Source organism: Manis pentadactyla, chromosome 7 (assembly GCF_030020395.1).
Source record: "Manis pentadactyla isolate mManPen7 chromosome 7, mManPen7.hap1, whole genome shotgun sequence".
NCBI classification, from domain to species: domain Eukaryota; kingdom Metazoa; phylum Chordata; class Mammalia; order Pholidota; family Manidae; genus Manis; species Manis pentadactyla.
In genome coordinates this window covers 91,639,469-91,661,073 of record NC_080025.1, presented here as the reverse complement: position 1 = coordinate 91,661,073, position 21,605 = coordinate 91,639,469, and the positions used below count along the sequence as shown (strand labels likewise).

The following is a 21,605-nucleotide window of genomic DNA, read 5'->3' as shown; positions in this document are numbered from 1 at the left end:
CCAAACCAAAGTTCTGTTATAGTCTAAGAGAGACAGTATAACACAACAGTTAAAAAAAAAAAATTGGGCCCTAGAGACATAAATGCCGGTTCAAACTGAGTCTTCCCAACTATATAGTAATGTGATTTTCAGTAGGTTATATAATCCCTCTGAGGTTCCATTACTTATCTGTAAACCTGTCAGATTTGTTATAATTAAATGAGATAATACAGGTAAAATCTTTAGCATATTTCCTGGAACATATTACGTATTCAGTAAATGACAGTCACATGAAAATTCCTTTGAAGGCTGTCTTGTCTTTCCAGTAACAAATGCAGTGAGTAGGTCCTCAATCAATATTTTATAATGACATAATGAGTTTAAGGGGCCAGTCCAGTAGCATTTGGAACCATAGATCTAGAGCTTAAGAGTGAGTTTGAATATGGTAGCTATTGGCTACAAATAAGGATACCAAACAAATATGAATAGGAATTAAGCTCTGACCATTCATTGTAGAGCTTCAACAGAGAGGACAGAAAATAAAAAGAGAATGTTACTCGGGAAGGAATATTGAGAGGAAAGCAACTTTTAATGTGGATTTCCATGGTTTAGGAACATTTGTAAAAACTATGAAAACCCTGCACCCTTTTCCAAGGAGAATATTCATGAATATAGAATATTTTATATGCAGTTTTAGGGGTTCATGGACACCACAAATTCATCCCAAGAATCCTTGATTTAAGAAGTGAGGAAATAATAAAGAATGAAAATGAAAATGAGACTTTGAAGGAGGAAATAAGGGAAAAAATCAATACTGAAATATATACAAACTGAGACTGTGTCTGTGGTGAATATTTAAGAACCTAGGATCTTTGCTGGTGATGTGGAACAGGAAATCAAGAACTATGATTATTCAGTGTTTGGATGGAGATCCTATTTATCCATAACCAAGTTCAAACCAAATGTCTGGCAACCTTAAACCGGGGAAGGAAAAGCCTCTTACCCTGTTGACAACTTTATAGTCAAATATTTTATGGATTTCCTTCAAGAACATTAGTCAAACTACTGAGAGTAGATATGAGGCAAAGTATATTGTATCCATATTGTTTTTCAAATGTATGTTTTTCATCACCATAAAAATGGCAAGCCCATAGAATACCCAGAGAACATTGTTTTCCAATTCTTAAGTTTATGTGAAAATCATATTTAGACATAGTGATTTATATCACTATGGTTGTAGAAAAATCTTCCTAAATGCATATATATCTTTCTTTCTAATTTAAAAGTGTTTTCCGTGTTTTATAGCCTCAATCTCTTTCTCTCTTTTTAAAAGAAATGGAAAGCAAGGATAAAGGGTCCTTAGAGTTATATTTCTAACTAGTTCTTATTGTGGAGTGAGGTTGATTCTTATTGATTGAATTCTGTCATGTCTTTGAGCCAGAATGCTTTAGTAAGTAACCAGTTTAACCCATTGTGGGAATTATTCATCTTAACTGGTAGTGAAGTCATTGTGGGTCTAAGATTAGACCTGATTTTTGTTCTTTTATGCACAACTAAAAGTAACTAGGCTAGGAATCTGGGTTGGAGGCAAAGGGATAGGCTAGAGGCAGGTATATGTTTTCTGTGTATTTCAATAATCATTCAATCATTTATTAAGAATGTACTGTATCCTAGGAAATATGTTAGGTGTTAAGAAAACAACTGTGAACATGACAGTTTCTCTTTCTTTAAAAGCTCACTCTTAATCTAGTTGAGGAGTCAACAAATAAATAATCCTAATTCACACAGGAGAATGACTTTAGCATCCCTGGGACTGGGGGGATGAGATAGCATCATGGAAATCACAAAGAAAAGGTGACACCTGAGAAAAAATTTGGAAGATGCAACATGAATTTACCTGAAAGGTAGGAAAGGGGAAGAGAATTCCAAGTAAATGGAACAGCATGTTCAAGGCAGGGTGAACATAAAAAGCATGGTGTGTTCCTTGAAATACAAGCAGTTCAGTGTTGTTTTCGTGCAAAAACTAGGAAAGAGAATGGGTCCTGCATCTTATGGACAAATTCCCATTAATTTGCAGCTTGGCACTTGATAGCCAGGGTTAGTTAATGAAATTTCTGAAGCTATATCCTTGTCTACGTGAAAGTCTACTGTGATGAATTTGTAGTATTTGTCTTGGGCTTGTGGTATAGAAGGGGCAGTCTTGGTTTTTAAAAAAATCTACTTATCCTGGGGAAATCATTGCCAAGTGAAAGGAAAAATAGGCTGGGAGCAAAGCATAAAGGGCCTTACACAAAGGGCAAAACTTTGTGTCTGTGTGGTCCATAGGTTTTCTTTTTAAATAAGATTATTTTTTTAGAGAAGTTTTAATTTCACAGTTCCATAGATTTTCACTAAGTACTCATTAATGAATGTGATGTTGCACAAACTATATTTGAAAAAATAACTAGTAGCAGTTTGGAAATGAACAGGTCAAGGTAAGACTAGGTAAGAGGTTATTATAATACAAAAATGAAAGCCTGAACTAAAGGCATAAGAAAGGAGAGATCAGAATTTATTTTAAAAGTATTTAGTACATAATATAAATAGTATTTGACACGACTGATATGGAGGGAGAAGTTTTCTAGGATCACTACCATGATTCCTTTTTGGTGAGTGAGTGGATAGTGATGCCATTACTAAGATAGGGAATTAGGAGTGTATGGGGGCAGGGGTGGTAGGGGGTGAATTTGGTATTGGATATACTAAGTATAAATTCCAGACTGGACATGAAAATAAAGACGTCTGATAGGCAACTGAAAAACGATTCTGAAAGCTAAGAAAAGAGGGATATGCCAGAGATATATAGTAGGTGCCATTAGCGTATAGCTGATAGCTAATTGCATTTTGGATAATGGATGTACTGAAGAAGCCAAGGTCACCCAGACAAGGACTGTAGAATGGCTTTACCTTGCATTGATAACAACAGATTACTGCTTTGTTTCCAACTTTGTAGAACCAGAAAATTTGTTATTGCTTGACAGTTTTTCAAATCCTCAGTAATAAATAATCCATAGAAATAGTATAATTGTATCTTCAAGGAGTATTTTTCCCTGTTTAAAGTCTCCACTATAAATATATTTTTTTAATTGCACAGTGAGCACTAAATTCTAGGAAAGGGCTTAAAACATAAAACAATAACGAAAACCGGTGGTTTTCAGAACTTCTTTAGACAAAGTATAACAGGAAAATGGAGCTGTTGTGGCTGAATTAAGGTTGTGACTGCCCACTGTGGCTACCAATTGTTCTTCTTGGAATATCTGGGTCTCAACAGAACATATTTTGGAAACAGTGGCCAATATTTTTTTCTCCCTTCAGATCAGTGCCCTACTGTCAAGAACACCATTTGCATTACTGAAGTGCTTACATCTTCACACATCCGTGTTTCCTCTTCTGGAGGTGCTCTGGAATTGGTTTGGACCAACTTGTAAGAAAAGATAGTGCATCTCTTTCCAACTCCATGTTAGTTAAGTCATGTTGATAACTTGAAATTAGCCAAGGTGGATGTATTTATACCACAGAAATCAGCAAGCACTACAAACTAGAAAGCCCCTCCCCCCAAGATCTTTTAAATAATTATAAACACATTTCTCTCTTTCTCTTCTCCCCACTCCACAATTCTAGAAAATATAGGACAAACTGGCAAATTAGTATCTCTGTACCCCCGATTGACCTCATGAAGCCTGTGCCTTATCCCAGTGCAAACTGGTCTTACTGACACAAGGCAATAAGTTCTGGCTAACTTTAACTTGTCTTTAACATCCCTTTGGAAGTACTAATTTGAGAGTCATTGCTCCCAACAATGAAAGTAAGGTAATACTCATATTTCTTTTTTTCCTTTGTGAAGTGGAAAGCTCAGAGCTAAGGTTTACATCTTGTTTTACACACTTCATTGTGTGGAATCTCCTGATATAACATCTTTCCTCTCCCCTGTGTTTTCCATAAATACTTCAAGTTAGCATATCTGTTTAGAAGAAAAACTATCTCATATCTATGAAACTGATTGTATATGCATTAATCAGTCAATCATTTGTTTTCTCAATTTGATGGAAATACACTCCCAAAGTTTCCCCAACAGTTAGAGGCTTTCCATAAAGCACACATTCAGAGGCAACTAGTAACAATATACAGGGCAAACAGAATTCTATACATCTCTATTAGTATCATTTGGACTCTCAGATCCAAAATGAGAATATAAGAAAGTGAAAGATTACACAGTTAAAATACAAAATTGTGAATTCTGAATTTGTAGAAAATGAATTGGTTACTGTGTGTCTTCTAAAAAAATACATTTTAAGAAACCATTTGCCAGTGCTAGTTACTATACCCCAAACCAACAGATGACTCACATAACCTGAACAAATAAAACTGATGACAGATATATCTATTTAAGACTATGGATTGTGACTCCCTGACAGCTAGAGAATGATTTACTGCAACAGTTACTAAATACAGTAGCTCCCTTTTCCATATCAACATTATTAGAATTGGCAATAACTGTGCCCATTGTGAAGCATGAACTCAGGAAACTAGCAATGTCATGTCTCAAAGCTAGATTTGTAAAGGGTGCCCCAATGATGTTAGACAGAATAAATGTCAACCTGAAAATTCACCTGTGTGACAATTAACTCTGAAACTTTCCAAGCCTTTTTAAATAGATCTGTAAATTTGCAGTAGATACTGATCTGAAGGGAGGAAAAAAATAGAATACAAGAAAATTAAATCTCTTCAGCCTTAATGAATATTCAATTCAACAATTTTGAGGGGAGTGCCTAACATTTGCTAGACAGCATGTTAAAAGGTTCAGGGTTTACAAGATGAGCAGGACATTCAGATAATAGGTAGACCTTCCATGGGAGGAATAAGAAAAAATAATAAGGAAAAAAATAAGCAAAAACACTGCAATGCTGGCATTTTATCATGGTTTCTCACTCTACATCTGTCATGATGTTGCTGCCCTTCACGCAGACCTAAGGCTCATACCAGTGGGTCTTCTCTCGCCTTCAACTCTCCTCTCTTAAAGCTATTGTTACGTAAGCACCTGTTAAAGCACAGGTGCTAAATCATGGTATGTTTTCCTATTTTTGGAAGTAGAATTAGAAGGCTACATACTTAACAAGACTTAAAAGGCGGATCTCCATGGTAACTAGTTCAGGTGTGCTTTAGGAAACCATTAATTATTCTCTGGCTTTCTGCTGTGGGATATTGGTCAACACTAATGTACTGTTGACCAATCAAAATTCAAGAACTGAAATTCAAGAACGCTAGGTACCCAAGTTAGATTTATCATGCTCCTTGATTTATCACCACTTACAGCACTGTCCATGTGATTTAGCTAGTAGAAAGCAGTAGTAGTCATTCCTATGACAGATTAATGGTGTCATATAAATGGCACAATCCCAGTAGGTCTGTACACTGTCTTCTACATATATGAATTCTTCTACTCTCTTCTACACTTCTACAGAGTGTAACCAACTGTTCCTTTTGCCTGGGACTGTCCTGTCAGCACTGAAAGTCCTGTGTCAGGTAAACTCCGTCTCTGGCAAAACAGGAAAACTGGTAACTCTAAATCATACCCTAAATGGCCTCAAATTGTTCAGTTTTTTAAACTTAGCCAGAGCCCGTAGCTAATATTTAGTCACTAGTATTATTGGGTTCTCAATATGTTCCAAATTCTGTTCTAACCATGTGAGCAAGATACTATTATCTCCACTTTTCTAATAAAGAAATTAGGCGAGGATTTAAGTAACCAGCCCAGGTCTCACAACCAAGATAGATTCCAATGCCCACATCCTTAAGTACTTTGCACTAAGGTCTAGACACAAATAGTGCATCAGTGTATTCTTTAATGTGCCTACTTTTCTTCACCAAAAAACAAATAAACACATATGCAGTGAATTATGTTGTTAGACTGAAATAGAATAGTGCATTCCTAATGCTAACAGAGAATTTAGCATAAGTAACATTCTAAAGAATCTGACCATATTTTGGCTATTATTGGCATAATACAGCCCATTTTTAAATTGCAATAAATAGAGATTTTGTCAGTTACCTCATAAAGCAAGGAAGGAGGTTTTTAGAAATGCAAGATCCTTTTTTAAGATTTAAGATTAATTTTTGCTCTGCCCATTTTAGGATCTGGGGCTATAGGAGGAAGAATAATATTCCCATGATATTGGGACTATTTTAACTTTATAGCTTGAATTTTGTTTGCCTTTACTCTGATTATCTGAGACAGTTTGTCATCCTGTACTGCTTCACGGGATGATTCGTTCAATGCACATCTCTCTTGATGAGACTGTAAGCTCCCTCAGGGCAAGGATCCTATTTGTTGTGTTCAGTCTTTTTTATAATCAATAACACAGGTCCTAGTTTAAAGTGGGCACCCAATAAATGTTGGTTAAACAAAAGAATGCTTGAGGAATTTAACAAGTGGACAAACATTTAGAAGTTTTATAAGCATTGAGTCAGAAGTGAAAAATATCATTGCTGAAAATTAAGAAAAAAAAGAATTTTAAGTTGTAGAAATGAAAATGAACAGAGTAAAATGGTAATGTAACCTCAAATTAATATTATTTTGTTATTGCCATTAACATTTATTGGGTGCTATGCAGCAAACCATTGTATGGAGTGCTTTTTAAGAAATTTAATCCTCTTAACAAATCTACAGAGCAGCTATTATTATTGGCCACAATGTTACATATGAGGAAATTGGCCCATGAAAGGTTAAGCAACTTTATTATGCTCTCACTGCCAACAGGTAGTAGAACTGAGATGGTAATATTATTACCACATGCTTGCACAAACTCTGCACTTCCCTTATCATGATACTCCCCAAACTTATTTGTGATTGCTTATTTAGTATCTGCTTTCTCCACCCTGTGAAAGCAGTCTGTGTCTGTCATATTTAACATTTTATTCTCAGAGCGAAAGTACCTTGCATCCAGTAGCAGTAGTTCAATAATGTTTGTCAAGTAAATGAGTCCAGAAGTTGAAGAACTAATAAACTTATGAAACAGCAGGTCTTAAAAGTTATAGAGAAAAATAATAGATTACTAACATTCTTCAGGGTTCACCATATAGACTCCTATTCCCTGAGATGGTTACCCACACTTGGCTTTTAAAAGAGATTACTGCTATGAAGTCCACGAAATGACACATAACATTTGGCACGGAAGCTAAGCTCTCTAAGCAGAGCAGCCAAGTGCTATGTTGTTGGAAATTGTACTGTGTGAAGGGAAGTAACGCTTTGGCAGAATCTAGAAATGACAACCAGAGATTATGAATTAATAGTTCTTACAAGGGAAGATGATCTCGGCATCAGGACATTATCAAATAAATTATCATTGTCATAGATGTTTTTCTCCATTCTTTATTCCTCATGGAGTTGCTCCCTACCCAAATAAGAACTAAGGATAGGTTGGTTTCTGCTGTACTGATCCCATCCCTTTGTAAAAGAGAAGTTGGGTGTATGGTGCTTAGAGTGAAGCCAGGTTAAAGGCAGGTGAGAACTAGCAGTTCTACTAAGTGCAACTGCTTAATATATTCAGGAATACTTAATATACTTAACAGGGAACACTGATACTGGGGCTTTCTTGTACAGTCCATATATATGTAGATTATTCTGGAAGAGGAATAACCAGAGGATAATGGCAGATGGATGAGTGGATTTGGATCATGACAGAAGGCATGAAAATTAAGGCATTCACTAAGAAAACAGAACATATAATCAAAGAATTTCATAATTCTGCAAATGTTTTAAAAGGAGGAGCCAAAATAACTATATGCTTGAAGTATAAAAAATAAGAAATTTGTAGTTTTATTTTTTAAAAGTAATATATTAGAAAGGGGCACAATTTAGTGAGAGGGATGGTAAGTTTAGTTTTAGATATGTTACTAGAGATTTCAGAAAAGAACAGCTGGAATCAGAAGATTACAATGTTCATTAGCAACTAGGGCTGGAGACTAAGTTTCGGGGATGAGCAATATGGACATGATCACTGAGGCCATCAACATGGCAAATTTGTCAAGAGAGAAGAGCTGGCAAACCAGTGAGCCTCAGGAATACCCACAAAAAATGGACAGAAGGATGAAATGTAATTGGAGGGGTGGTCAGGAAGTTCGCTCTTCAGGATTACAGATTTCAAAGTGATGAAAGTTTCAAGAAGAGCAGCAGTCTAATTTGTTTAACGTGACAAAGAATCAAGACTTTATTTAAGACATTTGAATTCATCTAGAAGGAAAGTCCCTAATATTCAGAATACTGGTTTATGGAAAGTGGCCAAAAAGTAAATTAAGGGGTGGGAGGTAAAGGGAGGTGGTAAGTATATACTACTCGTTTGAGAACTTTGGTCTAAAAGGAAGGAAAGAAGTATAATGGTGGGAAATGTTAGGGGCATTAGGTTAACAAAATAAAAGAGCACTGATATAATAAAGAAGAATCTAATCTTCCTGAATTCTAAGCTACTCCCTCACAGTAAATTATGAGCTTTGGGAGGCTCATTAACTCTACCAGGGCAGGAGGGTATTCTTCATGCACTGCAGTTGCAGTGCCTGACAAAGCATGGCGGTTATTATTCATAGCTTTAGGAAAAGCACTTCCTGTCACATGGGAGAGACTCCCTAGGAAATAGAGACACCATTTTAGAAACAGAAACAGCAGTGTCTGCTTTTCTAGAAGAAAGATATATTTAAAGATAACTGTCAAATCCTTTAGCAAAAAGTTAATCCACAATAGATTTTAAACCACCACACCATTCCTATGTCATCTTTATGTCTCAGTTTCTTCATCTAAAATAAGGTGTTTGGAGTTAATCTATAAGGAAACTTAGTTTTCAAAATCTTTTTTCTCTAATTCATTTCCTTCTCAGACACCATCACCTGTAAAGCAAGTGAATCCATAATGAAAAATGCAGTGATGTACTTAAGAATAAACAGAGGAAGCTTATTTCTTTTTCTCCTTGCCATTTCTCTTCATTTTGCCCCTTTGGTTTTTAAAAATCCATCTTAAAAACCTCATGCATCATGGATCTCATGAATGCTAAAAGGCATGCAAATTTCTACAAAGCAGTCATTCACCTTTATATATTCTACCTATCATGTAGCTCCTACATTCTTATAAATATTATCAGCCATAATATCAGAAAAGTAATAATAATAAAGCTTAACCATCACAATGTTAATTTCTTTAACCTAATTAAACTTTGACAACAGAATGTATATTAATAAAATAGATTTTCTCATCTGTAGGCTTTTGAGTTTCTGAGTTACTTGGAAGAGTGCAAGAATTCTACTATGCTATATTGGGCAAACTTTTAAGGATGCATATTGTACATGTTGGAGCCTACAATATAGAGTTGTTACTCTGGGGAGGAGAAATCACAGGGCAAAATACCTTTGAAACTGAAATCAGTCAGAGAGAGAAATTAAGATTAAAACCCATTTATTGCCTACAAGCATTTGTCCCACTTCTCTCTCTCTCTCTTCTGCTCCAGCAAAAGAGAGTGAATACTCCCCCAGCCTCGCTGGTCCTGATAAATCCTAGCTCGCCCATGTAATTACCCTCTGATATGGAGATGGACTACTTCTCTCCACCCCTTGGAAACACCTGTTGATATGGAGATGCACTAAAGCCAGGTAAAAGATTCTGGAAATATTGCAGTTTTACCCACAGGAGTTTTTCAATTCAATTCAGCACATATTTGTGGAAGGCCTATTATTGTGAAATTTTGGAGATATCAAAATGGAGTCAAGGTAATTACCTACAGTAGATCTATATCTAATGACAGAGGGGAATGGCCATATTAGTAATGACTTTCACCCAGATCCTAATTTACAACTTAAAATGTGCTTTCACCATCATTCTCATTTGACCTTGGAAGCTGCCTTGTGAGGTAAGCATGCATCTTAGTTTCTTATTTTACAGAAGACAAAATCAAGGAAAAGAGAGGGAAAGTGACTTGCGCCAAGTCAAAATCAGTGAATAAAGAACTAAAAGTTGAACCTTCCCATTCAAAATATCAAACTCTTTCTACTGTATACAGAAGCAGCAGGATGCAAGAAATGCTTGGATTCTTCAGTTGGATTAGATGTATTGAGGGTGAAGATGAGGGAAGGTGTTTACTTGGAGGAGATAATACTAGAAAGCAAGGTAGAAGCCATTCATTAGAGGAGTTTAAACCTCAACCATAAGAGGTTAAGTGTTATTATTTATGGATTAGGAGCTAATTGACAGATTCTGAGTAGAGGAAAGACAAGGTCGGATCTGTGTTTTAGGAAAAGAGACCGAGGGGAGTACATAATCTGCCGAGGAGGAGAGAATGGGAGTGAGGGTTAGCACTCTCCCGACCTCACCCAGGAGCGAGACAAAGACAGATGTGACCAGCCCAAGGCCACAGGCATGGGGAGGAAGGGAATGATTTCTAGATGTGGTTTCTCTAACAGGAAGCATGCCAGCTTTGGGCTTTCAGGGATGTTATCAGGTCTAGATTCTTAGTACCCTCTGCCCAGTCTCTAAAGGAATATTTAATCTTTCAAAAAATTTACTGTACAAGGTAGGGGACTTATAGATTTATTTGTGTTAACTAGAATCTACCTGATGGTTTTAAGTAATTTGGTCAGCAAGTTTTAGTAATACTGCCCTAATTTTTTTCTTCCTTACAATCTTCCTAAGCTCTCTCTATACCAGATGAGGGTATGAAATCAGCTTGTTGGTTTGCTCTCTTTAATTTCAGTCTCATCACCACTCACTGGTTCCTTCAGAACAGAAGTAATATTTGAGAATCCACATCCATTTGATGATCTCTATCCGTATCAGTACCACATCCCAGATATAATTTAGTCCCATTCTAGGCTTTGTAATAAGGATGCACACTGCACTAGGCATATTAATCCTAGTGTGTCTCCAACACTATAACCAATATCTATCTATACCTTGCTAGATTGTAGACATTGAAATAAATTTAGATTTTCCTAAAGTACTGAATTAGAATTGCTTAATCCTCCATTGATTGAATGTAGGAAACTAGCCTTCCAACCCTGATACCCCACTTCCAAATATTCCTCTAACTCCTAAGGATGAATTTATATATGCTAAAAACAGATTCTTTATCTTCTCCCATTCTGGCCTCTTTGACAGTGAAATTGTCCATCAGTGGTCAGAGCTGTTCTCAGCTGAGGACCATCACAGCTACAATGGGTTTTGGATGCTCTTCTTCCTTTGGCTTTCTGTCCAGATGGCCAGATAGGCCCTTTTCTGATTCTCTACAGCTGAGACTAGACTGGAATGTTAAACAAGAAAGACCAGGGAGATCAGAAAGAAAAATGCGTAATTTACAACTGTTGTTTCTAAACAAAGTCATGCTGAGATATCTGTCAGGGACAGACTCCCCCAGACACAGCTCACCCTGGCTTCTGGGCAGGCCTCAGTTGAGTGTTACCAGTAAGGGGGCAAATCTGAACTGATAGATGTTGAGAACAGGAACTGGGCCAGAGAGGGTAAACTCTTTCAAGAAGATTGTCTTTCCCCATATGACTTATAGAGAATCAAAGGGTCTCCTACTTTTCTCTCGTATGCCAAAGTATGCCTCACCCTAACAGTTTTCTCAGTAACTTTAGAAAACTTTGTCAGTGAAAGCCCAGACCGAGACCAACAACTAAGCAGAAGTGTTTCAAAATGAAAGGGAATTGAGGGGGAGTTTTCTCCTTTCTTGGTTCCAGAGAATGTGGCCCATGGGAATTGTATCATTCATAAACTTCTATTGTTCAGCTTTGATTTGGCGGGAGAGTGGTGGTGTACTAGTTTTCTATTGCTGCTGTATCAAATTACCATAACCTCAATGGCTTAAACAATACAAATTTATCTTACAGTTTCACTGGGCTGAAAATCAAGGGGTCAACAGGGCTGCATTGCCTTTGGAGGCTCTAGTGAAGGATCTTTCTCCTTGTCTTCCTTGCCTTCAAGAGGCTGCACACAATACCTTTTGGCCCCCATCCTCCATCATTAAAGACCACAGCCAGGAAAGATTATCTAAGGACTGTAATTAGATTGGGCCCACATAAATAATCCAAAATAATCTCCCTCTTCAAAGTCAGCTGAGATGTGACTCTAATTACATCTGCAACCTTACTTTCCTTCTGCCATGTAACATAACCGAACCACAGGTTCCAGGAAGTAGGACATGAACATCTCAGGGGAGCCATTGTTCCATCTGCTTAGGTTGATTTAAAGACAAGTGCTTGTCAAAATATTTCATGAGAAGTATATGGGATTCATAATGTATTTGCCATCTGATTTTAAAACCTTTTAAAGATTGGGGCCTAAAGGAATGGCATGGGAAATACTAACATGCAGTTTTTGAAACTTTAATCTTGTTATGGTCATCACTAGCAGATTTATTCAAGCTAAACTGATATTCCCAAATATACTGCTCCAAAGTTAAATAATGTCTTGCAATTAATCTTGATTTCACTATAAAACAAAAAAGTCTGATAGAAGTCACATTTGTATGATAACTCATAGCTATGGTCATATCTGCTGGCTGATACAATAGGAGAATATTGTAAAAATCAGTGACAAATTCCTAGAAGCCATTAAGAAATATTTAAGAAAAAGAAAGAGGAAAAGAGCTGGATAGAAGTATGAGAGGTGCATATTTTACAATGACTTTCCTGTAAGTCCCTTGAGGTCAGTAATCACTCAGCATATTTTTACTGAAGCTACTTAGGCAGGCATCTGAGTACATGCTGGAAATACAAATAGGACAGGCAGAAAGTAAAGACATGAAGTTTCCTGATGAACAGTAGTTGATGTAAGTGATAATAAAAAATTGCATTAGTGGGAAGGTTTAGCAGAGGAAATGACTAGTCAAGATTTTGTGGGTTTAAGTATATATTTGTATTTCTACAGAACAATATTATACCTACATCCTCTTTCTAATGATATATAACTTTATGCCAAGGCTGGTTTATCAATCATTAGGATTGAAATGTCTAGACTAGACTGATTTCTCAAGGTTCTTGGCAGAATGACTCACTTGGGTATGAAACCACATGCATACAAAACAATCACACTTGGGAGCCCAAAGTGATAGTCTGGCATTTCTCAACCTTTACAATATTAGAAGTGAGTAGCCACAGAATGGCAAGTTGCTATACATGGTAATCTGATAAAACAGTCACAAAAGATGTGCAGAAATTAAAATGAGTTTATGTCTGTACCTTCTAATTCAAACATCCTTTCCCACTGATATGACTGGTACTTGTGGTCAAAACAGTGTCTGCCACTTTTTAACTGATTAAATCACACAGTTGCATTCTCGGTTCACTTACTCTGAAGCTTGCAGTGTGCAACCTCAAATTTAAATTTTTTCCTTTGCAAAAAATGTTTCTATAGTTCAAGTGTTTAAGAACAACTAGAACTACCAGCTCTACTAAAAGGAATTCAGAAGATATGAAACATACCTTACTATAAACATTCATGGAGGCTGTCTCACACTCAAAAACTCAATAGGTAAATATAATCAAGCACCATCAGGAAAATAAAAGGCATCCTCTTTTAAGTTTGCAGGTAACACCAAGAAGTATTCTCTGAAGAGGTAGGGTATGAATTGTAAATGGTGGAACCAGCCTTTTGAAAGGTAAATATTTGGATTAAAATCACCATTGTGAACTGAAGGGTCATAAAGAACATAAACACAACGGAGCTCAAAGGGGCATTTCAATGCTAGCACATTGGGTTTGAAACTTTCACAAACTAAATTAGGTTTTACCTTTAAGATGCAGAAATTAATATGAACAACTTAAATAAAAGTAAACAGTGTTTCTGGAACATCAGAAAACTAGGGACTATAACATTTATCTAGAAAGGAAAAATAGAAACATGGCAAAAATAAAAAGAGGGCATTTTAGGGCAGCTAAAATACTGTGATATTGTAATGATAATGTGTGTCATTGGACACTTGTCCAAAAGCAGAGAATGAACTTTGCCAAGAGTGAACCCTAAGGTAAGCTATAGACTTTGGGTGATTATGATGTGTCAATGTAGGCTTATCCTTGGTAAAAAAATGTATGATTCTGGTGAGTGATATTGATAATGGGGGGCTACACATGTGAAGGGACATGAGGTATATGGGAAATCTCTGGACCTCTTAATTTTTTTATAAACCTAAGACTGCTCTACAAATATAAAGTCTTAAGGAAAAAAATAAAGGGCAGAAATAAATGTTCAGAAATTAAACAAACCAATCTTTCTCTTAAGGAAAATTTCATGGAGCCCGAAAGTATAATCTAGATATTTTGCTGTTAGAGAAAGAATAATGTTACATAAGATTAATATAATGGATGTGATATTTGGAGAATTGTAATCTGCCTATGTGTTAGTATTTTCTTGTGAATAGCTGTTCCCTTAGACAGGCTGGGGAACAGGACATCAGGAGAGTTGCAGTACGAGGCAAAGAAAAAGAAGGCTATTTCCAAGGCAACGTGCAGACAGAAAATAGTCTTGAAAGCCTGACTTTGAGAGGATGAGAGGATTTTCAAAATGCCTTCATTTCTCCCTTTAAAATTTCTAAAAGCCAGTCTAGCAAGACTGATCACAGTTTCGTGAAAAAAACTTTTTAGTCAGAAGAAAAGAGGAAGAAGGAAAATCTTATGCTTTGGGACCCAAAGTGTTAATGGGAAGAGAAAAGAAGCCAGAGACACAGTTATGTCTAGATCTCACCTTTCCAGGCTGAAGTTCTAATGGGGAAAGGTGTGTGACATGGGATGAGATGTCTCAAAAGGCTCTCATATCAATCTGAGCCCAGCACAGCAGACAAACATGGTGACAGAGAGTGATTAAGCAGAAAGACCTGAGTTTGGCTTCCTCCAACATCTGCTTCCTGTGTGTGGTGGACAGGATAGACAAGCGCCCGTGGGCCCTCAGGACAGGAGGAAGTTAGCTGTGAGTTAGGCTGGGGCTGCACCAGGAAGCTCAGAAGTCAAGTCTCTGTAACTGTGTAGTCAAGTGCCTCAGGAAGGTACGGTGGGTCTGAGGCATCAGGAAGATGGTGGTGTCCTGACCAAGTCTGAGGTGTGCAGACCCTGAGTTCCAGCAGCTCACACTTCCACAGCGGATACCTGGATACCTGCTCAAATGCTCCAGGAATTCTTCCATTGCCACCAAGGCACAGATCAGGCCAGCCACTTCACAGCAGGGGCCAGAGAGGTTCCAGAGGCAAACCCTTCCCACAGCGTCTCACAATGTCAAATACACTGCACACTCCAAAACTGCAAAAAGCATTTAGGAAAAAGGCAATTTAGTTTTTTCTATGGGACTAAATTTTTTGTTTTTCTTCCTACCTTGTAGGTGTGTATCATGAAAATGATCTGATTGTTGCAGAGGAATGAAGAGGCTATATTTTCTTTTCGAACCTGAGGATGTGAGAAAATTTGCAACTCCATTGTATACATCTTGTCATTTATTTATTCTTCAGGGTTTTGTAAACTTTTTCTGGACACCCAGATTATCTTTGCCCATTTTCCAAAAAAGAGTCTCCTTCCTTGGCTCCCATGGCCCTGACTTCCTCTGTCTTTTCCTATTTCCAGCATACCTTGTTTTGCATCTCTTTATCCATAGATCTTTAAACCTAGCCACTTCCCAAGGCTCAATTTTTGGCACCATATATTGAGTCATTCTACTTGATGTTTTGTTTCACGGCAAATAGTGTGATAAACAGCATGGAAGAAACTATTTTGTAGATTATGACCAATTTATTCTATTGTCTATAATTTTGCATGGGTAGGTTCACCATTGTCCTTGAATGAGGTCATGTGTGTATGGTTGGTCTATATTGACCATATCAATCTTTCAAGGACAGTGACTCTTGTCAACAGGATATTGCACATACTTTATATACCTTAGGTATTTGTTAGAAAATTGAATTGCTTTGATTATAATGAGTAGACCAAGGAGACAAGTGAGAGAAATCAAGAAAACATTTGTTTTAAAATGAAACAAATGGCTAGCAAATTTAATTCAAAGTAAAGCAATAAGAGATTCATACTTCTTAAAGATAATGAACAAAAACAGAAATATCTGTCCAACTTGAGAATATCTGTAAAGTTTTTTAGGACCTCTTGAAGTAGTCAGGTACAGTTTAAGGTTTTCATGTCCACTTTCTTTCTTCCAAATGGATGCAGTATTTAAGAAAAATATTACAATGAAACAATGGTTTGTAAAGCCTGTGGCCAAGAAAAATCAATTTTAATGAATTCAAATCAATGAGTTTCAACATAACCATGCTATATACTATATGACTGATGAATACAAAGAGGAAGAGAGCATGATCCTTTCCTCAAAGAACTTTCAGTTTAGCAGGAAAGACCTGAGGCTTTATAATACAAAAATGGGGAAACTTTCAGTTTAGCAGAGAATACCTGAGGCTTTATAGTACAAAAATGGGGAAACATTTTTAGGCAATGGATAGGCTTCTATAAAAAAATGGCCAGTGAGGTGCATTCTGCTGATGGGCATACTCTAGGAAATATCCTCAGCAAAAGTATTTCCACAAAGCTTGTTTTCTGCCTCTTTGCTTTTATGGACAATAATTAACTGTAATATTAAATCAATTCTTTACCTATAATACAAATGTATCAACATTGTTTACCAATAAATGTGAGATTTGTAGTAAAAATAAAATCCCAGTATGAAGTTAAAGAAAATATTATAGTATTTTTCTTCATCAAGGTAAAATTAACATGTACTTAACCAGCTAAAAGTGTACCATTTAGTGGCACTAAGTACATTCACAATGCCATGCAACTGTCACCTCTTTTTCATTTCAAAACTATTATAACATTTTAGAAGATTAAAATTATCTGAAAAGTTATATATTTATACAATTTAAGCTAATTATCATTACTTCTCAATTATAATTGGTCCATGCTAGAGAAATTACAAATTTTATTTGTCAGAAACTAACTTAGTCTGTATTTTTAAGACTCCACACCTTCAAATTGTTTTGCACAAATCAACAATTCAATTTTTAGTTTTTAATAAACTTTTTAGACAACGTCCATATAGCATAGGTTACAAGGTGCATATTAAAAACTTATCCATGGCGTATACATATAATGGAATATTATTCAGCCTTAAAAAGGAAATTTTAACACAAGCTACAAGATGGATGAATCTTGAAGACATTATGATAAGTGAAACAAGTCATTCACAGAAGGACAAATATTGTCTGATTCTACTTATAGGCAATCCTTAGAGTAGTCAAATTCATAGGGGAGTAGAGGAAGTTTTGTTTAATGGGTACAGAGTTTCAGTTTGGGAATATGAAACATTCTAGAGATGCATAATGGTGATGGTGGTACAATAATATGAATATATTTAATGTCACTGAATTATTCACTTAAACTGGTTGAAATTGCAACTGTTATGTATATTTTACAATTAAAAAAATAAAAATTAAAAAACCTTATCCACATGATCAGAGATAAATTTCCTGACTAATATGCATTGAATAAACATTCCCATTGCCATGAGAAGACACTAGAGTGATGTCTTTACTGTGCTACAGACATATCGTCTTCATGATTACATTTAGAGCTCCAGGTCATTCCAAGCACAGAAAAATCCATGAAATTGATCTAACCTGCAGGAACACGGTATCTTTGTGATGAGGATCAGCTCACATGGGGAAAGCTAGCTTCAGTTAAGAGGGGTAAGCCTTCCATTTATTGGGGCCTCCTGTTTTAAAACTGCCCTCACAAGCAAGAGATCAGCACATCATAACCTGTTGTATCTTTGCGAGTGTGAAAACACCTTTTTAATGATTGTCTTTTAAAAAAGAACATTTCTTGCAAAGCCGACTAACTATAAAAATTATTCTAAATGTATACTATTCATGAGGAAGAAAACAGCTCTTTCTCCATTAAAGAACAAAAGCCAAAATAAGTATTTATGGGGCAGGCACATTACATGTATGATCTAATTGACTTATTTTTCAGCTGGATTATGATTTTATGATTATTGGACTACAATTACTCTAAAGAACCATACTGTAATTTGGGCATTCAAAAATGCAGTGAGGTATCTGGAGAAATGGCTACATTAGAAGACATCTATCAGTAATTCAAGAAACCAAGAACTTATAATAAACTGCTGTAATATTATAATTTTGGAAACATATCTAAGCTATTCAAAAGAAAAAATATTTTTGTCAGTGATTTTTATTTACAACATATTATCAGATATGATTATAGGTAGGCAAATGACCTGTACCATGAGTATTTTTTTAAATGGGTATCTACTTTAATTTTAAGTGTCTTTTTAGGACTTTGGGAAAGATAGTATTTTGAGTTTAAGTTCATTTGAAAACTGTTTCAAAATAAAAAGAAATATAAAAATATGTGAAAGTATGTTTTTGTTGATGGTAGTAAAAACTGGTGAAAAAATAGTGCCTTGTGTCAGGAAGAAGATCTGCTGTTCATGAATTTTAACTTTGTGGAGTTTCTGCTTATTCTTGGGCTTCCCAGGGCCACCACATCAGGATGCTGCTCTACATGGACGACGAGAACCCCAGTGGAATACTTCCAAGCTGCCTTTCCTCCTTTGCCTTACTGAAGTAGGCTTCTGCCAGAACTTCGCCTTTTCCAATAAGGTCACACTGCTTTCTTAGGAAGAGGCTGTGGATGGGTCTCGTATACCTTTCTTTATTTTGACTCCTCCTGCATTATTTATAGCAGCTTCATCAAGGGAAACCCAAATTGTTTCCCTGCACAGATGTTTTGTTTGATCACAAGATAAGAACCTGGAATATCATTGCTCCCTTATCTTGCTCCCTTATCTTTGACTCTCCCTAAGGGAATGAATTTAGGGTTTTCTGTCCTTCCACCCTTCATTTTGTCTCTTGGAATTATGCCATTTCTTCTTTTTCTCTACATGTTTGGGCTAAGTGAAACACTCTCTCTGGTTGATCACTGCCTTGCTGTTGAAATCTACCAGTCCACATCAACTGTCATCTCTTAACTTCTAAGATAGAGACTTTCAGATGCTTATTTTATCTGATGTCTGGCATCATCTGATGGTGCTGTGGGCAAATCTCTCTTCTTTGAACTTTCCCCTCCTTTGGCTGGTATGATGCCATGTCCTGCATTTGTCATCTATTTACCTTCTGTTCATGGACTTCTCTTCTACCCAGTCCATAAGTATTGGTGTACTCAAGGTTTGTTTCCTCATGTCTTTACTCTTCCACATAGCAGCTTTTCTCTTCCCATTTACATAGCTGCTTCTAGCACCAATATGCTTTCGACACAGATCTGCAACTTTTGCCCAGGTTTTTCTCTTATCCATATCCACAGGTTCAAGTGCCTGCTGGGCACTTCCACTTGGAAGTCCCAAAAGTACCTCACACTCAAACTTCAAATCTGAACTACTCTTCGCTTTTCCCACATCTTCTTTCCTATCTTAGACTCAAAGTCAGGATTTAGGAGTTATTATAAATGAGCTTAAGATGAGGAAATCAATAAAAGTTACTTATTCCTAACAAAACATGAAAATTTCTGTCATGACTATGTATTAAATAATTAACCAAACAAAAATCTCCTTGATAAGCTCATATTTCTCAGCTATGAATTTCAAATACAGATAAAATAAGACTTAAAATTTCATTTGACATTCTGCCTGCAAGCTCCAGATTAGGATAACTGATTTTGTCTTTCTAAACCCTAGTATTTTGCATTTCAATAAGACTATGATAGGAAATAATTTGATAAATATGTCTATGCATGAGGTTTGCTTATCTATGTGTTAATAATAAACTGAAATCATGGTTAGGTGCTGACACATAGACAATGGTAGAAACTTTATATAAATCAGTTCCAGGAAAAATATTTTTATGCCTGAATTTTAAGTAGCAGAGCTTTATGTTGGGAAAGCATTTTGCTTAGCAGGAATAGCTAGCATCAAATACAGTCAGAAGAAATGGTGAGTGTGACTACTTATGCTGACAGTGTTGAACATTCGTCATGCTTTTCTTATGTTTTATGTATCTTTTTCTCACACATAAGGCATTGTTTATCAGGAAGTAAGCAGCACACTCATAGATGTTCTGACCAGGGGAAAGCATCACTTAATTCTGTAAGGCCTCAAGAAGAAGTTTTAAATCATGAGTTGACCTTTGGCTGTGAAGAGTGAGTAAATTATTCAGAATCTTAGTCCTAAATGTCTCATTATACAGCCTAAGCTGGCACTGGAAAAATAAAGTCAGATTTATAAACAACTCAAGACAGATCATTGGTAAATTAATATTAAGATCTCACATCATTATATTTCCATTTTATTTTGTATTTGTGTTTTGAAAGCTGTCCTTAGGCTCTGAACGTATGTCATCTGGTTATGAACAGTTCAGCATGGAATATTGAAAATATTCTCACCAAACAAGTGCCACAATTTTATTCAGAATTAGCTAAAGGGCATAACACTGTAAAAAAAAAAAAATGAACCACTCATTTGCTGTCATCAGAAATGTGGAAATGGCTCTAGGCAACAGCTGAAGAGTCCTTTTGAACTTGAGAGGTTCACTCATTTGGCAGTGTGGAGGATCTTGTTTGTCCTGCTAGTTCTAAAGAACTATTTATCCTCAAATAATTCCAGTAAGTAAGGCACAAGAAAAAAAATCATCAACCTCATTTTCTTCTAAATATCTCTCTTTATGTTATTATGGTATTTTATATCACATCCAAAACACGGCCTTGGTTTTTTTATATGTATCTTGATATGTGCTATAACTATCTTTTTAAGATAGATTATCTCTTTAAGCTAATATTGCAAATAAGATACATATTATAAAGTTAAAGTTTTGGAACATGATATATCTTGTTGTCATAAATTAAGCCAAGGAAATTTTATGATTTCAACATTATCATCTTGAATGCATTTGGGCCAGCAATATATTGCCTGTTCTACGTCCTCACCAGCATTTATATTGCCAGCATTTTTATTTCAGCCATTTTAACATGTGTACTGATAACTCATTATAGTTTTAATTTGCATTTCCCCAGTGGCTAATGATGTTGAAATTTCATGTGTTTCTTTGCCTTCTGAATATCTTCTTCGCTGAAGTGTCTGATGTTTTTTTCACCATGTTTTAATTGGGTTGTTTCCTTATTGTGGTATCTCAAGAGTTCCTTTTTTATTCTGGTGCAAGTTCCTTGTCAAATATGTGATGTCCAAATATTTTCTCATAGTTGGTAGCTTGTCATTTTCTTAGATAACTGATTTTTGACAAATAGTCAAATCAATGTAAAGAGAAAGGATAATCTTTTTAACAAACAGCCCTGGAATAAATGGACATCTCTGTGCAAAAAAATGAAGTTTGATTCATATCTCACCCCATACACAAAGTTAACTCCAAATATATCACAGACCTAAATGCTAAATTGACAAGTATAAAATGTCTTGAAGACAGCACTGAAAAAAATCTGTATGATCATGCATTAGGCAAAGATTTCTTAGATGAGACACCAAAAGCATACTTCATAAAAGAAAAAAATTGATAAAATGGACACTATCAAAAGAAAGTCTGCTCCTTTAAAGACAAACA

General features: G+C 36.0%; 1 long non-coding RNA gene across 1 annotated transcript in view; it reads left to right on the top strand.

The window, feature by feature from the left end:
* Window positions 1-20,754, top strand: part of LOC118917069 (uncharacterized) — a 29,925-nt gene extending 9,171 nt beyond the window's left edge. The window contains exons 2-4 of the long non-coding RNA XR_005026656.2: window positions 15,362-15,434; window positions 18,538-18,626; window positions 20,071-20,754. This is a non-coding gene — a long non-coding RNA (uncharacterized LOC118917069). The remainder of the gene's footprint in view (window positions 1-15,361; window positions 15,435-18,537; window positions 18,627-20,070) is intronic.
* Window positions 20,755-21,605: the final 851 nt, after the last annotated feature.